Raw genomic sequence first — 6078 nt, 5'->3', positions numbered from 1 at the left:
ATGGCGCCCACAGGGATGAGAGGAAGAGAAAGCATGTGTGTAGAGATAAGATGGACCGTCTGGGACAATTTTGTGTGAACTGTGCAAGGGAAGCCATGAGGAATGAGGGGAAGGTTCAGTCTGTGTAATTTTAATGCCTTTTTCTGACAGCACCCCTCAGACAGTCCAAGAGAGAGGATACATTGGAAGTCTCCCTGGGAGAAGAGGGCGCTGGTGTTATCACACGTGTCAGCCCCTTCACTCCCCCCAGTTGGGTGGTACCCGCCATTATTGTGATTCCTGTTTTACTGACGAGGGACCTGAAGGCCATAGAGGCTGAGATTAAGGAGTTTACCTTGTGTGGGAACAAACCCACATGGACAGTACAGGGTCAGGGCTGGGATGTAATCCAGGTCTGTGGGGCTCCCTCTCTCCAGGCACCTGCACTGGAGAAAGCGCTTCCAAGAGGGGCCCAGGGTGGCTGGGTAGGAATAGGTATTAGGGTCTAGAAAGAAGGCCAGGAGTGGTGGGTTCAATAGTTCATGAGCCTGTGGAATGGTGTAGAAAAGCCGCGTTGAGCCAGAGTGGAGAATGGGCTGGGTGGAAACAAGAGCCTTGGCCAAGGCCTGAAGTCATCTCATTGCCTCCTGCAGCCTTTGGTCCTCCTCCCAGGGCCCTTTGGTCTGTCCTGCCCCCTCCTCGGAACCACCTCTTACTTTTACATAGCCCTTTGTTTAGACAGCTCTTACACATTAGTTTATGAAGACTAAGAGGAACCTGGGATGTAGCGGACAGTATTCATCCGATTTAGCCAGGAGATGAAATTCCCATACTTGCCCAGGAATCACCAGCCTGGCTTTGCCGCCCTGGACGCCAGCTAGCTCACCAGAGCAGCAGCCTGGGTACTGCTTTCTAAAGGGCGCCCCACTCTCCTTGCAATTGCCACCCTGACCTCTAGGTGGCGCCAAAACCTCACACTGATTTCATTCCTTCCAGATTGGGGCACCGCCCACACCCGGGTACAGACTTATTCTAACCCAGTCCCTCAGGTCGCCTGCTCAGCTCAGCGGGGTGCGAGCTCAGCTTTCTGAGTTCCAGTGCTCCAAGGACAAGGGGGCTGCCAACATGTTATTTCCTTTCTGCCTTCTGCTTTGCCAGGTCCCTGCCTCCTCTGGGGACAGGTAGGTGGGTCAGCCTTCGTCCTCTTCAGCTTCAGGATATTCCAAAGCAAGCACTATATCTGTTCTTTTCAAAGGTAAAACAAACAAACAAAAACATACTGAAAAAATAATATCATAAAGTTAAATTTCTTTTTAAACTTAAGTGGTTGGTTTTTAAAAAATTATCAAAGCACTATATTTACATGGTTCAAAACAATAGGTCCCTGTTGAACCTCTTAGGTTAATTAGATACTGTAGTTAACTCATCCACTCAGCCAACATCACAGACATACAGTTTTTGCAGAACAGCACCCATCTATCTGTCCTGTGACTGCTTTGAACTGTGGCTGTTTCACAAAGTGGGAAAGAATTCTTCATTCATTCTTTCTGCAAGTATTTACTGTGAGGCTCTAGGCTGGGCACTACTGGGCACTGTAGGAGGCTCTAAGGATGGTGAGGAATTAGACAAGGTCCCTCTGGCTTAGCTCACACCCCAGCAGGAGAGCCAGATACGCTCAAGGAATGCCAGGTGCTGTTCAGTCCTAGGAAGAACAGTAGGGCTGGATTGGGGATGGGGGCGATGGGGAGAGCTGTCGGTGGTCAAGACAGATCGCTTTGAGGAAGTGACATGGAGCAAAAACATAGTTGAAATTTTGGGAGCAATTTGGTAGGGGAGGAACTATCATACTTGTCAGTTGTGGGGGAGACCTCCTCCCCGGAAAGGTTAAAAAGCAGGAAAATTGGGGTTCTTGGCTCTGCTCGGCCAACCTCTGAGGCCAACCTCTCACCGCCCCGGGCTCCCTCTCTTTCTAGGGCACTGTCCCTCCTACAGACTGAGTACGTGCGTGTGTGACCGTGGTGGGGGTGTCCGTCATCTCCCCCGCGCCTGGTCCCCGCCCCTCTTTCCACTTACCGCCCCCTGCAGCCCCCTTGCCCAGTGAGCGCGCCCACGCGGCCACCGCCCACCCCCAGGAGGAACGCCGACCCGCGCGGCCGCGGGGAAACGTAAAGTTTGTGCGGCTCAAAGTGACGCAAAAATTCTTAAAGAGCTCTGTGGCGGCGGATATCTAGAGATCAGACCATGTGAGGGGCCGAGAGTACAAATACGGCAGCTCGGGCGCAGCTCCCGCACAGGCAGCGGCCGCCCCGGTGCCTCGAAGGCGCGAGGGTCGCCCCGCCTCGGAGAGCCGCGCGCGGGACCAGCCTCCCCACGGACTCCCGGCAGGTGGGTCCGCTTTCACTCTTGTTTCTAGCCCACACTTCTTTCCAGAACTTCGTCTCTCTCTGCCTCACCAGGCACGGGCGAGGGCGTGTGTGCGCCTGTGCGGTGGGCTCCTGGCGGCTGCGGCTGCCCTCTCGGGAAGAACGGGTGTGGACCGCAGTCGGGCCGGAGGGAGAGGTGACGGTGGAGTGGACTCGCGGGCTCTGTAGGGCCCCTTTGTCTGTTGCATGCACGGGCTTTGTGCTGTCCTGAGTACCAGACCCTGTCAAGATGGTCTTAAGCAAAGTGCTGTCCTGTGCTTTGGGAAAAGTTGCTTTAGTTTTTTCACCCCATAGCTTATGTTTGCTCTTGACTTACTGCCATCGCGGGCTGGTGGCTTTATGCAAAGGCATTTTCTGCAGGGAGAAGTTCTGGTTGACATAAATGCCCAACTATCTAGAGAAATCTCTGAATGACACTTAAGTGGGACGAGTCTCGGTGCGCTTGGGTTGCTTTCACTGGCAGAGCCGCTGCGCGCTCAGACATCTCACGGGCCATTCAGAATTTATGTGAAACCCAAACTCCAGCCAGCTCTCTTATACGGTGGAAGTATGTGACCATCAGTTGCTTGAAAAAAAGGTGCACAAACTTGTTTTTGAAAAAGCTCTCTGGAGCTAAGCTACACGAAGGAGCACATTTCCTTTTGCACTTGGTCCTAGGAGGAATGCTTTTCGCTTTCAGTTGGGGTTCTAAAGAGTTTGAGAGGGGTAGAATTTCTGAGCCAGATGTAACAAAGACTTGAGTGTGTTTTTATGATCAATTTTGTCCAGAAAAAAAACTAAAAAAAAACCAGGTCAATGGGTTATTTATGAGCCTGCTAGCTCTCATCATAGTAAGACGAGATCAAATATTTAATGTGTTTCGCCTTCTGTTACATAGGAAAAATGTCTAAGAAAGCAACACTGGGATTTGTGTTTTATGAGACAGAGGGGCACTATGGGTTTCTAGGAGTGGAGGGAAACACACAGCTTTGAGTCTTTGTCCTCCTACTTGCTTTTGTGTGGAGCCGCTGATCCTAAACGTTCGAGTTTTCCTACCACAGACAGGGGTGAGGGTGGGTGCTTCCAGCATGGGTGAGAGGCAGGTTCTTATGGGGCTGGTGCAAACTGAGCAAGCTCTTCGGAGCATGGGTTTTTCTTTTCTTCACTGAGGCTAAATAACAGCAGATTGAGACTGCTTCACAATTCATCAAAAATCCCCTCAACACGCTGGCAATCCATCTAGGTAGGACCTTTCAGAGATGTAATACCAGCAGAGATATTCGAACCCATTTCTTTCTGTCTCCTGGCTTAATAAATACATATACTAGAAGTGGGTGATGGGTTGGGGGTGGGGATGGAGTAACATTGACATGAATCAGCAAAACCTCAGAAATTCCTCTTTGGGGTATTTTGAGAGTTGTCTGAGCATTTTGATGAAAGTCAGAGAGGCATATCGAAGAGTTTCACCAATGGGTGAGATGACAGTGGACTGGGGTACTTGATAGGAGAGGGTTGTCTCAGGTAGCAGGCTTGCAAAAACACCATGGATAACCCCTCCGAAGAGAAGCACAGGTAATTCTAGAAATTGAGCCAGTAAGTGGCAGTTTCTTCTCCTTCGTTACCCGTCAAATGGCATAATTTGAGAGGACAAAGTCAGGGCTGCCTGAAGAAGTTTAATTTTAATTTGGCTTCATGAATCAACAGGATATGGTCATGACTTGACTTTTTTAAATAAAGAAGCCTGGATGGCCAAAGGGAAAATTATGCAGTCATTTTTCTCTCCATTTAAGAAAGTACCTTGGACCTTAGTTATTCCGGGTCACAGATCAGCTCCCCTGGGCCTCATGGTCCTCAGCTCTAAGCGAGAGGGAAGCGAGGTTCCTGCGTAACGTGATGTCTAAGCCCCCTCCGACTCATTCTGTGCTATGACCCTAATCTGTTTTCTTTAAGCAAACACAACTTGAAATGATGGGACCAAATGCCTGTGGGCAGGAACTTTCTACCCAAACGTTGCCACCAAATCAGGGTCCTCTGGGGATCTCCTGCGTTTCACCCTAAGTAGGAGGCTTTGCACACCCTGACACACGGACATTAAGTCCTGCACCTCAACCACATCCAACCAACAGGCTGGAGTTCCAAACTCCCCAAATCCCCTGTGAGACACGCCCAGGGTGTGGTGTGGTAGAAACGACTTGCAGGCAGTGCAGATTTGGCCTGTGTGGGCTTTTCTTCTTAGTCACTGAGCTGTTGCCAATTGACTGCACTCTGCTGAAGTTTGTGCACAGAGCAAGCTAGGGTGTGAGTCAAAGGTCTGATAAAGTGCCCATTTCTCCATTCCTGAGGCAAGCGATGCTGACTCACTCTGTTCTTATGGGTCCAGGCATTGCCAACCTTGGACCAAGAATACTTGTCAGTTTCTGGGTTTAACTGGGCAAAATGGCACGCGAAGGAAATAAAACTCATCCTTCTAGGATGAACCCAGGTGGAAAGCAGATTAAACTAGCCTTTAAAAGAAACCTGGCATAAATGATTTTCCCTGGGCAGGCAGAGGGGTGAACTGCTTTTCTGGGGTGGCCACGAGACCCACCATCGGTGACACAGACTCCTTCTTTCCAGGCAGAGCTCATGGTACTGACGTGGGTCCATATTCAGCAATGGTCTCTGAGTGACGTCTCAGTGGAGGGGCATCCCCTCCAGCCTGACCTTTGTCAGCTCTTGGGGACTGGGAAGATGAATGCGCATTCTCGGAAAGTCAACATGTTTTTAAAGCAAGTGTGTGTGTGTGTGTGTGTGTGTGTGTGTGTGTGTGTTTCCAGCCCTGCGTCTAATGGTGGCAGAATGAGTCGAGATAAGGCGAGTGTGACTGCCTTATTTTCCTCTTTCCTTTTGCTCCCTTGGAATCTAACAGCAGCTCCTTCACTGCCATTCCAACCCTGGACCAAGGGTATTGAAATCATAGGCTTTTTAAAAGCCAGGACCAAGTAACCCTCCATTAACTCAGAAACCCCTGGACTGCAGAGCAAGATATGAACCTCAGTGACGTGGAGACATGGAGAGAGATGTCCCAGGGCCAGCTCAGTGGCCAGGGTCCCCGGACCCTGACAAGTGGCAGATGGCATGGGGAAGGTCTCCTGGGATCCCGAGGTCCAATTCTTTATTTGAGCTGAGAATTAGGCCAAGTGGAAGATCTGAGAGAGCCAGCTGTACTCTGAGAATCAGAGCTGGGGGGAGCTGGGAGGTAGGCTCAGTGGGAAGGAGCAAGTTGGTGGGCCTTTGCTGTCTTGTGTTTTTGATGTGGTCTTTCTGGGCATAGTAAAGGAAAAAAGAACATTCTATTTCCTTTGTTACAGAGCTGCTGAATGAAAATAGCACGCACTGAATCTTTTCCTCTAATGAAGGGGTTCCCTAGAATTAGGGAAGGGCAGGGCTGAAAGAGTCTTGGCAGGGATCTGCTCCAAGTCCTCCATGGCTTGCTCACGGTCACCCACAGCCCCTGAGGACACAGCCAGGCCTGGCACCTGAGTCTTCTGCACTCTGTTCTTTTCTCTCCCCTGGGTGTGTTGTTTTTAAATGCTAATCTAGTTAGCTAGCTAACTCTTTCCCTTGTCTCAGAGGACAGGAGCTGGGGCAGAGAGGAAAGGGGAGGGAAGGGACTGCGGGGAGAGAGGAGATATGCTATTCTGGGCGCACCACTGGC

General features: G+C 50.6%; 1 protein-coding gene across 1 annotated transcript in view; it reads left to right on the top strand.

The window, feature by feature from the left end:
- The first annotated feature begins 2093 nt into the window (after positions 1-2093).
- SLC6A4 (solute carrier family 6 member 4) overlaps positions 2094-6078 on the top strand; it is a 31732-nt gene continuing 27747 nt past the window's right edge. The window contains exon 1 of the mRNA XM_019650550.1: positions 2094-2364. The gene's annotated coding sequence lies outside the window, so the exon portion shown is untranslated. The remainder of the gene's footprint in view (positions 2365-6078) is intronic.

The sequence above is a fragment of the Hipposideros armiger genome, unplaced genomic scaffold (assembly GCF_001890085.2).
Source record: "Hipposideros armiger isolate ML-2016 unplaced genomic scaffold, ASM189008v1 scaffold_141, whole genome shotgun sequence".
NCBI classification, from domain to species: domain Eukaryota; kingdom Metazoa; phylum Chordata; class Mammalia; order Chiroptera; family Hipposideridae; genus Hipposideros; species Hipposideros armiger.
This window is presented reverse-complemented; position numbering and strand designations above follow the sequence as displayed.